The 17222-nt window shown below is 34.7% G+C and overlaps 1 pseudogene; it reads left to right on the top strand.

Annotated features, from left to right (window-relative positions):
* The first annotated feature begins 8886 nt into the window (after window positions 1-8886).
* LOC120076573 overlaps window positions 8887-17222 on the top strand; it is a 17747-nt pseudogene continuing 9411 nt past the window's right edge.

Here is a 17222-nt window from a genome sequence, read left to right as displayed (position 1 = left end):
ATTAGAAATCTTAGTTTAATCTCTTAATCGATTTAATAGGATTAAATTGATTCCTAATAAAAGATTAACAATGTAACAAATGTATCTATAAGGGACCTTTTGTTTAAGGTGAATTCTATCTAGACTGGGGTATTTAAGTTTACGGAAACGTAGCACCCTTACCTAGGAATTTACCTGGAAAGGTGAATTAGATAGATTCGTTACATGCATACAAGTTTGATTAAAGTTTATTAAAAAGTTTAATAGACCTTAATCAAAATTGTTTAGATATCCAAAGATAAATGTTGTTTTTAAACAAATTAAACTAACTAGATTTTTTTAATTAATTAACCCTAGGTAAAATGCTCAGTGGGAGAAAAATGGGGTATATGATACTTCATTTTATCCTCTTCACGTTTCTTCCTTAAAGTTCTCACCATGAGGTCTATACTCGACCTCGAGGCACCATGGGTGTCCCCCTACGGGTGTCATTTGTATAGATCAATATCAAGATGAATGAAGAGAGTATTTATAGTAAATGGGAGCAGGACGTGTGACAACACATCCTTCGGTCTCTCTCGTTAGATTGAAGTAAAGTTTCATGCATGGCCTCGTGGCACCGTGGTGTCCTCCTAAAGGATGGAATTTTTGCATGATGCTTTATTTGATCTCTAGAAATGGATAGGGCTGCTTTAGTTTCATGTCCCAATCGGTTTTCTACTATGGTTGGCTCATTGGGGCAGAACTGAGTTGCACTTACAAGAATTGTTAAGCAAGTTAACAAATTTTGAACTGAACAATAGTGATTGTTAGTATAGTGATAAGGTGTCGTTTCTGTCTAATGGTTGAGAATGTCTCATTTCAATGAAGGGGCACTTGATCACCCTATGGTGAATTTTGTCATGCCTCACTGAAACATCACTGGAAAATAGATGTCACTTAGGGTACATAGACTATTTTACTAAAATTGATCGGTTGTCTTGTTGGTTTAATGTAAATAAACTAATAATAAATAATTTGTATGGCTTCAACAAATCTTATTTCACTATGACTTCTATGACGTTAAATCTGCTCGCCGTTGAAAAATTAAAGGGCGACAATTACGCTTCATGGAAAAACACGATCAACACAATTCTAATAATCGATGACCTTTTTTTTTCCAAATGGAGGACTGTTCTCCCATTCCAGCTTCAATTCTGCTCGAAATGTTCGAGAAGCATACGAGCATTGGACAGGGGCAAACAAAAAGGCTTGAGAGTATATCTTGGCTAGTCTTTCTGAAGTTTTGACCAAGAAGCATGAGCCCATACTCACAGCCCGTGAGATCATGAAGTCTCTGAAGGGAATGTTCAGACAACCTTCCGCATAGCTCAGACATGACGCTCTCAAACACATCTTCAATTCTCGTATGCAAGAAGAGGCATCTGTTCGAGAACATGTTCTCAACATTATGGTCCACTTCAATGTGGCAGAGATGAATGGGTCCATCATCTATGAAGCCAACCAGGTTAGCTTCATTTTGGAATCTTTACCTAAAAGTTTCCTTTACTTCCGTAGCAATGTTGTTTTGAACAAGATTGACTACAACCTAACCACCCTCCTCAACGAACTACAAACCTTCTAGTCCTTGTTGAAAAAAAGGGACAAAGGGGTGAATCAAATGTTGCTTTATCCTTTAAGAAGTTACACAGAGGTTTGACCTCTAAGGAAAAATCTGTACCTTCTTCCACCGATACCAAAAAGTGGAAGAAGAAGAAAAGTGGACAAAGGAAAGCTAACCTACCAGCAGATGCTCAAAAGAAAGCCAAGGTTGTAAAGGGAATTTGTTTTTATTACAACCAAGAGGGACATTGGAAGAGGAACTGTCCCAAGTACTTGACAAAAAAGAAGAAGACCAAACAAGGTAAATGTGATTTACTTGTATTGGAAACATGTTTTGTGGAGATTGATGATTTTGCCTGGATTATAGATTCTGGCACCACTAACCATGTTTGTTATGTTGGGATTGGTGTTCTAATCCTCTCAGAGTCTCGTAGTTCGTAAACTGTACACGTTGTTATGAATAAAATAAGAGATATTTTATTTTGCATTTACTCATATCCAATAAACAAAGCTCCATGGTTATTGTACGAAAACTTAAGCATGTATATGAGATATACAAGTGGATCATGCCTTAAGTTTTAACCTGAAAAGGTCTATAGTATAAGGATTAAAGAGGGATACCTGATCTTTGTGACACTACAAATATGGCGCACTTTGTAGAGGTTTACAAGTGTTGTGAACTAATAAGATGGTAGATCTTGACCTTCATGTGGAGACGTGCTACCGAGGGTGTCCTATACAAAGAGTTTGTATAAGACCAGACCACGAGATGATTCGTCTCTTTATATAACACTGTTGATACTTGAGACTTACATCTTATCTAAACGAAGATAAGTGACATGACCTTAATCCTGAGTGCTTTGGGAACTTCTGCCTTTGAGGGCGGTCCTTTGATTAGTATGGGTGAGAGCGGCCAGATTGCCAACTCAACAAGCCTACCTTTTTGGGGATTTGTCTGATTTGGGAGCTGGGAACTTAGTTACACAAGACAGAATTCACTTCTTCCTCAAAGTAGGGGTAAGTAGATAGATTGCTCCCTTAAGGGCTGATTCTGAGTCTTGAACATAGTGGCCACAACCTCTCTTTGGAAGAGAGAACTTAGTCATAGTAGACTATGACTTATGTTCATTAGAGGGATCAGTGGTACTTAAAGAGTTAGATGTAACAATAGGGGCAAAAAGGTAAATTGACCTAGCTGTACTTACGAGCGATCTGTGAAGGGCTATCTCACTATTGATTGGTTGATATGGACACAAAATATATATGTAGTAAGGAGAGTGCAGTTGTCGGTTTTTAGTGGAGTGCCCGACAGTTAACGGATGGAAGATCCTGTGACCAAAGAGTTTAGTCAGTTATTCACGTACTATTGGAACTTCAAACTACACGTCCATAAGGTCCCCTTGGTAGCTCAATGGATTCAAGTTGAGAATCAGTTCTTAAGGTTGATTTGAAATGTACAAATTGACAAGAGGAAATTCGATTATATATGATATAATCAGTGAGATACATCAAGTGGAGGATTAATGTAAATGAGAATTACATTAAGTACCAAAAAAATAGAAAAGGAACTATGGTTTATATGTTTCATGAGATGAAATATTAAAAATATAGGTTATAAATATAATATGGTAAGTTGATTATCATACTTAATTATAATAATATTAATTATTTGATAATTATCTCTTTTTCTCTAATAACCAATAAAGTGGGAGGTTATTGGTGGTTTTATGGTAACCGTGAGATAAAAGGAAAAATGTTTTCCAAAATTTAGAGTTGCTACTTTTGGAAAGAAACTCACAGAATTCTATCAAGTGAAATCGTTTCACTAAACGATAGCTAATAGAGAGACTAAATGATCGTGGAGTGTCACTATACGATAGTTCACTTAGTTGATCGTAGCTAAACGATCGCAGGGTATTGTCTAAACGATAGGCTGCCTTCTTCTACATGATTGAGCACATTGTCTATACGATAGATCGTGTCATCTCCCACTTACTCAATCGTCTACACGATTGTTTTTCCTCCAGTCTCTTCCTCTAACCAAGTTCATACAGAGCCCATAACTTCTGGATTCTCATACTGAGAATAATAAGATAACAATTGTGGTGGTGTCCTCACTTAACTCGATTGAGTTCAAGGTTCTGGAGGCCGTTCGCTGGGTTCGTGTTGTTTGGATGGTGTTTACTATGGATCGTGCTGTGTTGCGGTCGTTATGTTCAAGCGTTCGTGTACTGCTGTCTTGAAGATTGATCGAGCGTTCGTGATTGAGGGAGTTTGAAGAATGAGTCTTCAAAGGATGATACTCTATCCCTTGATTATCTGTCAGCATGTTGTAGTTTCGTATTGTGCATGACCTGTTAGTTTTCGTTTTGTACTGTAGTGCGAAAAATACAGCTGTCGATCTTTAGTGGGATGCCCGATAGTTAACGGATGGTGGATATCGTAATTAAAGAGTTTAGTCTGTTATTCACGTACATTGGAGCTTCAAGTTATAGGTCCATAAGGTTCCCTTGGTAACTCAATGGATTCATGGTGAGAATCGGTTTTTGGGTTAGTTGAAGTGTTCAAATTAACAAAAGGGAATATGATTATATATGATATAATTAAATTGATTCAATTATATATGATATAATTGATTTGATGTATTAGATACATTAATTGGAGACATTAATATAAATATGATTTATATTAAATGCAATAAAGGAGAAAAAATACTATGGTTGAAATATTAGATATAATGTGATATTAAAACTATAGGTTATAAATATAATATGACAATATTAGTTATTATATTTATTTATAATCAAACAATTATGAGATAATTATTGGTTAGTTATTATTTTCTCCTTTAACCGTGTTTGAGTGGGAAATTACTATCAGTTTTAATAACTAAAGAATAAAAATGAAAATTGTTTTCATTTTTAGGATTCACAACACATTCACTATATGATAGCCTATGAGAGAGTGAACGACGAGGCATCAAGATTACTAGACGACAGCTTCTCGTTTACTAGACGATCGAGTACCTAGTCTATACGATAGACTTAGACATTATCCCACTTAATCGATCGTTTACTCGATTGTTGAGTTCCTCCTTTCCTCTACCAAATCCACACAGAGCCCACACCTTTTTTATTCTCACACCGAAAATACTAAGGCAATCGAGTGGTAGTGTCGAGTGTTGTTGTTCGATAGTTGAGGAACGAGTCTTACTCGATGGGGTTCGAGGATCTGACAGTTCGTGAGTTGCACTGGTTGTTCGTTGCATTCGTGCTCGTGATCGAGTTTGCTGGGACGCGTGACTGGTGTAGATCGAAGGAATACTTGAAGAAGAGTTCTTTAAAGGTATGTCACTCGATTCCCTTTGGTTTTAAATGAAAAGCATGATGTGATTTACTCAATGATGCATAATTATTCTTATATGTTTGTAAATGTTTTTATTCTTTCACAGTGGGCTTGGAATGATCTTACTTCCGCTCAATGATTCTTTTGTAAAAGAATTCCTGCATTTTGATATTGCGATCAAATCTTATGACTTTGATCAAAATGTTGATGGCCCTTGTGTATACAAGATGATCAACAACAGTTCGGTAGCTTTCTTAGTGTTATATGTAGACGATATTCTACTCATTGGGAATGATGTAAGTCTACTGACTAAAGTTAAGAACTGACTAGTGACCCAATTCTAAATGAAAGATATGGGAGAGGCTCAGTTTGTTCAAGGAATTAAGATCTTTAGAGATCGAAAGAACAAAACGCTAGCTTTATCTCAAGCATCGTATATTGCAAGATGCTTGTCAAGTATTCGATGCAGAACTTCAAAAGTGGCTTGCTACCTTTCAGGCACGGACTTATATTGTCTAAAGAGCAGTGTCTTAAGACACCTTAAAAGGTTGAGGAAATGAGACGGATCCCCTATGCATCGGCTATTGGCAGCTTTATGTATATAATATTATGTACGAGACTTGACATCTGCTATACAGTAAGGATATACAGTAGATATCAGTCTAACCCAAAATTTGATCAATGTACCGCTGTTAAAAATATCCTCAAGTATCTACGAAGAACGAAGGACTACATGCTCGTGTATGGTTCTAAGGATCTGATCCTTCTGTACATGTGATTTTCAGACTGATAAGGATTATAGAAAATCCACATCAGGATCAGTGTTCACTTTTAACGGAGAGGCAATAGTCCGAAGGAGCACCAAGCAGGGATGCATTGTTGATTCCACTATGGAGGTCGTGTATGTAGCGTTTTATGAAGTTACTAAGGAATTTGTTTGGCTCAGGAAATTCTTGATGGATTTGGAAGTTGTTCCAGACATGTCAAAGCCCATCACACTTTATTGTGATAATAGTGGTGATGTGGCCAATTCCAAAGAGCCTAGGAGTCATAAGCACGACAAACACATCGAGCGGAAGTATCATCTCATTCGAGAGATTGTGTATCGAGGAGACGTGATCGTCACGAAGATAGCTTCGGAGCACAATGTTGCTGATCTGTTTACAAAGACCCTCACAACTAAGGTGTTTGGGGGTCACCTACAAAGTATGGGTCTATGGCATAGGCGACGTTTAGACTAGGGCGAGTGGGAGATTTGTACTAGGCATTTTGTGCCCTAGTTTACTGTTTTGTATACTTTATATTATAGTTTGACTTTTACACTGTACACTCCACTAACTTTAGGTCGAGTGGGAGATTGTTTGGGTTGATGTCCTAAATCTCGTAGGGTTCTATAGTTTGTAATTGTAATGTACAAACATTTTATTTATGTAATAAAATATTTGATGTTTTATGTCAAAATTAGTTGTATTAACCACAAACCAATAAACTAACATCTAGGGTTATCTTGTAGCTTAAACATGTATCTAGAGACATACGAGTGGATCATATTTAAGTGATAACCTAAATGGTCTGTAGTAGATGGATAAGGCTGGATATATTATCCTTGTGATACTATGAGTATGACCTACTTTGTAGGTGTTACAATTGTTGTAAAGTGCTACAAATGATCAGATCCTGATCATTCATGTGGAGACATATGAGCGGAGATATTCTAACAAAGGAGTTTGTATAAGATTGGACCACGAAATGTTTAGTCTCATTATATAACATCGTTCATAATAGAGACTTACATTTCACCAGGATGACCATAGGTAACATGACCTGAATCCTGAGTGAGATGTAAACTTCTGTCTATGAGGGCAGTCCTTTGATTTGTATGCATGAGAGTGGCCAGATCGCTGACTTAACAAGCCTACCATTTTGAGAATTCATCTTATTGGGGAGCTGAGAACACAGCTACTCAAGAAGGAATCCACTTCTTCCCCAATGTCGGGACAAGTAGATAAATTGCTCTCTTAAGGGCTAATTTCGGGACTTGAACAATGTAACACCACACTCTCTCTTGGCCCGAGAGGGGTTTGATCATAGTTAGACTATGGTTTATTGTTCATTAGAAGGATCAGTGGTATTTAAATAGTTAGATGTAACTACAGGGGCAAAACAATAATTTTAGCCTAGTTGTACTTATGGGTAATTTTTGAATGGTCATCGTACTATTGATTGGTTATATCCAATAGACATAGAACTATATCTGTAGTGCAAAGAGTGCAGTTTTCGGTCTTTAGTTGAGTGCTCGAAAGTTTCGAATGGTGAATAAGTTAATCAAAGAATTTAATTAATTATTCACATATTGTTGGAACTTCAAGCTACAGGTCCATGAGGTTCCATCGGTAGCTCAATAAGATTTAATGAAAGTCCATTTTAGATTAATTTGAATTGTTCAAATTAATTGAGGAAATTAATTATATATGATATAATTAATTAAATTTTAATTATATGTGATATAATTACTATAATGTATTTGATACATTATGATATTAAGTATTTATGAGAAGAAATAAATATTTGAATATGATTCAAATATTAATTATATGACTTGGATTCATATAATTAAATTTAATGTAAATATGATAAGCCATTGGTGAGAGAAAAGAAACTATAGGTTATATTGTATATGATACAATATTAAAACTATAGGTTATATATTATATTTGATATATCATATGGTTTAATATATTATATGATAAGTTAGTTATCATATTAATATATATTAAATTAAATTAAATTTAGTAATTTAAAATTAATTTAAATTAATTAAGGGAGAAAGTTGTAATTCACTCCCCCATTTTTTCTCTCAAAACGTGCAGAAGTGGATGCTCTCCCTGGGCAGTCTTCTCTTCTTGTAAATTTTGTCAAAGGATAGTGTGTGGATTTGAGAAATCTCGGAGAAAATAAAAATCAATCCTTCCTCTTCCTCTCCATCTTTCCTTCTCCCTCTCAACCAAAATAGCCAGAGCTCACACCTCCTAAGTTCTCTACCTGAGAATACTGAGATTTCCGATTGGTGGTTCCCATTTGACCTTTTCGCTTTTGTTCATGATTTTTACAGAGGAGAAAGATTTGTGAAGTTTGGACTCTTCAAGGGCTGGTTTCTAAAATCCTTCTTTATTTTATGTTTAAGCATGCTATGTTTGAATTAAATACATGATCTGTCTTTTATTCTTTCGTAAAATTTAATTATAAAAAATTGGGTTTTGGACGATTCTTTGCTTTCGCTCAAGAGTCCTTCAATGGGATCCTTCAGATGCCATGTCAGAAGATGTTGTATTTAAAGAAGGTTATGTATTTCATAGCAAGATTGAACTGAAGAAAGCAATATACATTTTGCCTTGAAAGGTAATTTTCAATTGGAAACTGTGAATGCTAGTCGAATGCAATTGGTAATGAGGTGTAAAAAAGATGGATGCAACTAGTTTATTCGGTCATCATTGGTTTCTAAGGGTCAGATGTGGATTATTCGTTACTTTTTGGACAAACATGTTTGTTCAATAGATGCTGTCGAAAGTGATCATAGGCAAGCAACTTCATTCATTGTGAGTATGTGTGTTAGATCTATTTTAAAAACAAATGATAAGATATGGTGTTGTCTAGATATCGTTGCCTACATGAGAATGAAACATGAAGTTAGCATTAGCTACGACAAAGCTTGGAGAGGGTGTGAAATTGCATTAAGATCAATATAGGGGTCAATGAAGGATTCATATGCCCTGATCTCCACTTTTTCAGCTGCTTTGATTAAAAAAAATCCAGGTATAAAACTACCTTTTAATATTCATTTCACCATATTTGTTTTGAAATTATTGAGTCTTTACTTGGGACTTGTACTAGTTATCAATTTTCTTAGGGACGTATACAACACAAGAAGTGGATGACGATTGTAGGTTTAAATGATTTTTCATGGCTCTATATGTCTATATTAATGCATGTAAACATTGTTTACCTATCATTTCTATTGATGGTGCACATCTAAAAAATAAGTACTTTGGCACTATACTTTCTGCATGCACCCTAGATGGGAATTTGCAAATTGTCCCTCTTGCATTTGCTATATTTGATTTAGAGAATGATCGCTCATGGGAGTGGTTCTTCTGCAATTTGAAGGCTACTTTTGGTGAGCCGGATGATCTCGTTATAGTATCTGATAAACATCCCAGCATAGCTAAAGGCATTAGGAGTGTGTATGTTGCTGCTGAGCATGGCTTGTGTGTATACTATCTACTCAAAATCCTTAAGGATAGGCATGTCAAAATTGTTAGACCACCCATTTGATTTGTGTGGAAAGGCATATACAGTTACTGAGTTTGAATTTTACATGAGGCAATTGGAAGGAATAGGTTCGTCTCTTAGAATTGAGTTAGAAGAGGTTGGGCTTTCTAGGTGGGCGAGAGCGTTCTTTACTAAAAAGAGGTATAGTTTGATGACGATCAATATTTCTAAGAGCATAAATTCATAAGAGCTACTCGAAAGCTTCCTATCATCCCCCTCTTTGAGTTAGTATGTTTGTTGATACAAAGATGGTTCTATGAATGTCGTATATTTTCTAGCTTCCAACGGACCGATTTATCTCATTGGGCTGAGTGCGTTATTTGATCAACATCGATTGAGAGTCGCACAATGGACGTGAGTTATTTTTTGAGTACTATGTATTTGTTCTTATTAACAATTATCTTATATGTGTTACTAATGTTGTGTATGTTATTTTTACAGTTGTATCCTATAAATGAGTATGAATTCGAGGTTCGTAATCAAATGAAACATTTTCAAGTCAACAATCTTTATCGGACAAGCACATGTAGAAGATGGGATATGGACATGATTCCTTACTTTCATGCATGTGATGTCTTTTTTCGTAGGAACATTGACTTGCAGCCATATGCACATGAATTTGTTCGGATTTCTAAATTAGACCAAGTTTATTGTTCGAGTGTGTACTCTATAAGTGGTGTTGATTAGCTCATTTCAACGACTTCTCCAGATGAAGATGGTATTCTCCCACCCAATTTCAAACGGTCGGCTGGAAGACCTAAGAAAAAGAGGTTTTTATCTCGCAGGGAGAAAGCATCAAGAAACAGGTGCAGACGTTGTGGCTTAAAAGGTCATAGTTCTAGAACATGCAAAAATCTACTTTCTAGTTAGCCGATATTGTCATTTTAAACAATGCAAGTTTATGTTTCTTGCTAGGATTTTCTTTAAAAAAAAAAAAGTCATTTGGTTTATGTTCAATAGATTATTCTATTTTTATTTATTAGATGATTAATATTTTGGTTGTCGTTGGTTTCTTTATACTTTTATCTTATCGATGATTACTGAGTAATTATCTTGTATGAATGATTTTGGTATTTTGTTCTTCACATGATTTCTAACAACATTTTAGTTTTCATGTAAGGGTATTCTTTTTCATTTTTGTTATGCTAAAGAGATAATTTTATCTTACTAACAGGTATGGTTATGGTGGGTTCAGTTGGCATTGTAACTTGATCCTGATTCCTAAAAAATAACATGTATCACAATTGGAGTGTGGGGAATAATTACATGGTATCTACTATTTTTGTGTTCTTCTGTAGTAGGTAGTAGAATATATTTTAGGTTTGGTTATGGTTGGTTCAGTTGGCATTGTAACTCAATCCTGATTCATAAAAAATAATGTGTATCATCTATGCTTTTTTTCTTTTATCAAATAGTTTTGGGTAAACGTCCAGTTTAAAAACATTGGTTATGTCAATAACATTTACATATAAGTTGTATAAGTTGCATCACAGGTGAAGCATGGGGAGCAATTACATGGTGACTACTATTTTTGTGTTCTTCTCTTGTAGTTAGTAGAAACTTTTTTAGGTTTAGACGTATTATATAATAATTTTTAATATCCAACAATCTATTTAAAATGTGTAAAAGCAACTATTATTTCGCCCTAGGTAAATTTAAGAACACCAAAATTAATTTTTATACAATAATATGTTGTAGTGTTCTAGTAAATAAGAAGTTTAGATGCAACTATCTTAAGCAAGAAAATACCCAAAATATAATCATAAACATAATCCAGTCTAACTAGAAAAACATAAACCTAAACATACTAAGTAAAGAGTACTAATCCAGTCTACTACTAAAATGCATCAACATATTAAGATATTCTTACGAGTTTGAAGATACCAAGAACATAAACCTAAACAAAAGAGTTTGTGCAAACAAAAAAGTGGATTTATAATGAAGCTTAATTATGGTCCTGGCTGAGGTGCAGGTCAAATAATGGGTGATTGTAAGTATATGGTACCAGTTTGGTCAATGCATCGATATATATGTCGGTCGTTGGGAGTTTCTTCCATTTTTTCCATCAACGGATTGGCGATTTGGCATGTTATACGCATATACTCTTGGCACAACCAAGAAAAACTTTTGTAGACTTTGTGTATGTGTCCTCGTGATGACCAATGTCCTTTGTTGCATATTGTTGTCTATCTATTACAACCAAAACATCAAACAAATGATTAGAAAATAAATAGATTTTAAGTACCATAGACGCTTTTGCTTATGCGTATATACCTCTGTAAGGACCCTTCCCCTTTTAACAACCGATGTGTTTCCAATCTCATGCAACACGATTGACCCACTAATCTTTAATTACATTTTAAAAGAAAAAAAAAAAGAGAAGGAAACAGAGTTAGTTATTATCATGTATGGCAGATTATGGTGTGTATAAATAGGTTACGTCTTACCATTGAACTAGTACTTTTATTAACCGTTGTGTATGTAGGTGCATGTTCCTGTGGGAGGTTTCACATCGTTAGAGTCGTTGAGTTATTATTAGTTAGAGTATATAGCCCAAGATGGTTTGCTTGTATATAGTACTTTAACAGTAGTTTTTCCTTTTAAGCTATAATTAAATTTCTTATACACTTTTCTTTCATCAATTGAATGGATTAAATTGTTTTCTACATCATCAAACTCGTCCAAATGAGCATGTTCCTAGAATTGTACAATCATTTTTTAACTACTCATATAGATTATTAAATAATTGTAGGTAAGTATTCTTAACATTTTGAATCCCTCATCCTTTTGCTGTTGTCCCCTACCTCTCATTTTCAAGAGTATTAGTCTACTCTGCCATTTTAGTGTTTGATCCAATCATTTGGTGAGAGGGGTTCGTTTTATTGCTTGGTCATCATCATCTTTGTCGTCTTTCCAGAACTGTAGTTGTTGGTTATTTGTTTCTCCATCATTAATTTCTTTTTCTTTTTCATTTTCTTCTTTCTCTTGTTCCAATTCATCCAACTCCCTAGTGAAGTCAGTTGTCTCCTGTTTGATCCAAAATACAGGGCATTTAAGACATGCGCTATGCCAGTTCAAGTTGATTTTTTTTTATCTCGATTTGTGATTCTTAATGGACTCCCACTTCTTCTTCATGAACCTTTGATCATATAAAGATGTGATAACCCTTCTTAATGTTATTCATCTATGTAATGTACCACACTTCTATTTTCCAACCCTCTTTCAAATTGTCGTCTTGTTGCCTCTTCTTTAGCTACGAATGGTTTAAAGTACAACAGACTCATTTCTTCCTCAATAGCCAATATTAAAGACTTTTATTGTCGGTTTTGACCCAATTTTAATGTCAGTTTTAAACCGACATTAAAACCCAAAATTATTGTTTGTTTTTTATGATTATTGTCTTTTTTTTTAATGTCATTGTCCAATCCATTTTTAATATCGGTTAAAAAGTATAACATGACACATCATCATCGAATGCTGTGACTACTGCAACGAAGCACGTATGACATATTATTCATGTATGCATTGTAAATCTTACATTTAATCTGCAAATTTTACTATAAAATTATAATTTAAAAGGTCGTACAATAATTCAGGCCTTGAAAACACAAATTACAAGTAATACGAACATTATGATTTTATAAACATTATGAGTTTACTATCCCTTTCCACTTGGTAAGTATGAATCCCTTCATAATTCTTCTTGAACAGACCTTCCAGCTTTAGTAGTGTCTGGTTATAGGCATCTTTATCTGACCACTATTGTTCAAAGGATCACACACAAAAAAGGTTTAAGACAAAGGATTGAAAGTGAAAATGTGATCAGAATTTATATTTGACTAACCGTGTTTATTGGGAATGTGCATAAATGGTACATTCAAGGCAAAATTCTTGTAGTGAATATGTTGGATCTAGAGTTCCCCAAGAAAAAGGATAAAGAGGTTGTGATACTAAATCTTTACTCCTTTGTTGCACTTGCAAAACAAGAAAACTCAATAGTTGAATAAATGAGAGAATCTTCTTTTTCAAGATCTTGAAGAAGAGAAGCTTGGTTACCTATATATGAGCTACGAAGATGATGGAAAATTTTCAGCAGCATAACGATACTACCACAACAAAACCAAAAATTTACCTTGAACCTGTTCAAAGAAACACGCTCCCAAAAATATTCCACGACCATTTGTTCTCAACAGAACTATTAGAATTCCCAAAAAATAGATATTCAAGAACACATACATCAATAAGCAAATTTAGCTTACAATGTACTTCAAATCTCAAAAGTTGTCACAAAAACAATAATGATTTATAAAAACTCTCCTTGTAGGTTTCTTCAAACATTCAAACATAAGCAACAATGAGTTACAAAAACTCAGATCTAATTTGTCACTTGACTTTAAATCTCAAAAGTTGTCATATGGGCATGCGATCTTATACCTCCAGATTCATGGACTCAGTTCCTATCAATGAAAAGAAAAGCCAAAAAACAAAAACTCAACAAAGTTCAAAATTCCATCAATTCAAACATATATCACAATAAATTGTGTCCTTAGAGTTACTCTTTCTATAAATATTTCAAGAAAATCTAACAATGAATAAAAGGGACATTCAAGCAGCATAATCAATTAACAAGCAAAACATCCAAAAACATGTCATATCACAAGCACACACTCTTAACAGAGGGACATTCAAGCAGAAAAGCAAATGGTCCTATCAACACTAAATATCCAATGGAATGGATATAAACTATTTTGCTAAGAAGAGCAAAGTATTTGAAAAATAAATGAACAAAGAAAGAAAATTGTTGCTTATGATACAAATCATTGGAAGAAGGCAAAATTGGATGACTACCATGAATCCATAAGCTTATAAACTCAAACAACTTAATGAAAATAAACAAACTTTATGAACCCAATTATGATTCTTACCTACTTAACAGTTTTAAAACATGTCCAATGCAATCTTTCTATCTTGAATAATGAAGAATTAACCTAACCCACAATGCATGAATAACCCACAAACTACCATAGTGCAATCGAATTCATTTAGACAAATAATGCATATACCAAAGGATGCCTAAGAAGTTTCACTACCATAAACCACTCAATGGAAGTCATAAAAAACTAAGCTATGACTACCATAACTGCAGGATAGTCATAGCATTCCAACACTAAATATAATCCAAAACTTTAGAAGCATTCAAAGAATTTTGCTAATATGACAAGAAAATCTTACCTTTCCAAGAAAACTACTCAAACAGCCCACAATCCACGAGCTTTAAGAACTGTTCTCTAGCCAACTATGTCAGTCCAACATTAACAAATTTCAAGAAGCTTAATCATTGGAACAAAACATAAAATTAATGAAATAACACATGAACCACATCAACCAAGTAAGACCAAATTAGTTTATATATAATTGAAAGAAAAGGATTTTGGTATATAATTGAACCAGACGAAGGAAGACTATCGACCAAGTACATATTTTTTAACAATTTCATTCCAACACGGACAAATTTCAAGAAACTTAATCATTTAAACAAAACATAAAATTAATGAAATAACACTTGAACCTCACCAATCAAGTTTAATCAACCAAATAATCAAGTTAGCATATCCGAATGGGCTAACATTATGTGCTAACTTAACAATAACTCTGGTACGAGATGCCTCCTTTGGCGAGCCATTACATCTGTAACAAGTGCATCCCTATCATTTTCATGAATGATGAAAATCAAATCTTCAACCAACTAATCTTTACCACCTCTCATCGGATCCTATGAGAATTTGAGAAAATTTTAGAACCCAACATCTAGGCATTATAAGGTCTTAGGTATTTTTGTGATTTAAATAAAAGGAAGAAGGGTAATGCAATTTACTTTTATTACAGCACTAAGAGAAGCACAAAAAAATGTTTTACTCTATCCTGGACAAACAAATCTATATGCATCTTTCCTTTGTATAAAACTGTTACAACGTTTACTCCAACTTTTTCAAGCACCCTTGCAAAGCTTTTACTATACAAATTAAAACCCAAAAAAAAAAATTATGCATGTCTGCAGAAATATTGGCAAACCTCTACCTCTAGCAAGCTCAAATAACAAGCTGAATTCTCAAACTGGCATTGAAATTTCTTGAGATTTTAAAACAAAATATTTTGGGCTATTTTACAATTTGATGAGGCTGAGGAGAATAGCACTTCTGGCAAAAGAACTTCTACATTCATATGATAATGCAGTAAAATACACCCGAATGCTATTTTATTCATACTTAGCTCCATTTCTCACGCATAAAATATAACAAGACTTGTGAAAAAGACAATTTACCTAGCATCTGATGGTATGGAATAATCTGCAGTTTCATTAAATAGAATCAAGTGTGGAAGCAGGGCAACTGAATCTTCAATCTTTGGATCCTGTACAATACCCTCTAGTGAAAATCTTTGCAGAGACTCTTCTCCTTCCATTATGCTGTAGTTGACATTCAAGAAGTCAAAAATTTACGTATTGAACGTTTTATAGGATAAAAAGAAAAGGAAGAATGTGTTTACCTTAAAAAGATGGATCTGTGAAGACCTCGACCATGAAAATAGTCCTTCAGATTTATCAAATTATACGACGAACAACGAATAACCACCGAAAGAACAACCACAACGAACGGCGAATAACCACCTCCATGACTGGACCCACCTCCACCTCCACGACGAACAACTGTTGGGGTTGATGCCCTAAAGTCTCGTGTCCTGTAGTTTGTAAATAGTTTATACGAATGCTTGTGATGTAATATATGATATTTTACTTCACATCTTGATTTTGCTCAGTTGAATGTTTTATTTGCTTTACCACAAACTAATAGACCTAAAATCCCTGGTTATCTTTATGTAACTTAAATATGTATGTGGTGACATACAAGTGAATCATGTCTGAAGTGATAACCAAAATGGTCTGTAGTATATGGATAGAGGAGGGAAACCTTATCCTGGTAACGCTACGGATGCGGCCTGCTTTGTGGAATGGTCACGAGTGTTGTGACTTGTCACAGATAGTCTGATCCTGATCATTCATGTAGGAGACATGCGAGGGAGAGCGTCCTATACAAAGAGTTTGTATAAGACCTGACCACGAAATGTTAACGTCTCGTTATATAACACCGTTCATGACAGAGACTTCACTTCACTAAGATGACCATAGGTAACATGACCTCAATCCTGAGTGAGTTGAGAACTCCTGCCATTGAGGGCAGTCCTTTGATTTGCATGGGTACAAGTGGGCAGGTCACCAACTTAAACCTACCACTTTGGGGATTCGCCTGATTTGGGAGGTGGGAACTCAGCTACACAAGATGGAATTCACTCCTTCCCCGAAGCAGGATTGTTGGGTTTTGTCTCCCACTTGCTTGTTCGCACTACACGATTGTTGGGTTTTATGTCTTAAAACTCACAATTTGTAAAATGATAAAACTTTTCTATAATCAGTATACTTATTATTGATTTCATAAATTGTATGAAAGTCTAAATCTAATCATCTAAGACCCATGACTATTATATGAGTACTTAAACTTTATGTGGAGACATAAGAGTGGATCAGGTTCGAGCAAATAGTCAAAACGATCTATGGTACATGAATAAGGTTGGGTACCTTATTCTGGTAACACCATTGGATGCGGCCTATTCTGTAGTTGTTACAAAGAGTTGTAAAGTGCTACATACGATGTGATCCTAATTCGTACATGTTATGACATGAGGAGTGGGGGCATCCTATGCAATGAGTTTGCATAAGATCAAGACCAAGAAATAAGTCACTCTTACTTAATAACATTGTTTACTGTATAAAACTTGACTATTTCACCTAGATGACCTAGGTAACTCGATCTTAATCCTGAGCTAACTATGAACTGTTATTTATTAGGTATTGCCCTTAGATTTGCATAGGTGAGGGTTTGCTCAATAGCGCCGGCTCAATAAAACTCCCA

The sequence above is a fragment of the Benincasa hispida genome, chromosome 1, assembly GCF_009727055.1.
Source record: "Benincasa hispida cultivar B227 chromosome 1, ASM972705v1, whole genome shotgun sequence".
NCBI classification, from domain to species: Eukaryota; Viridiplantae; Streptophyta; class Magnoliopsida; order Cucurbitales; family Cucurbitaceae; genus Benincasa; species Benincasa hispida.
This window is presented reverse-complemented; position numbering and strand designations above follow the sequence as displayed.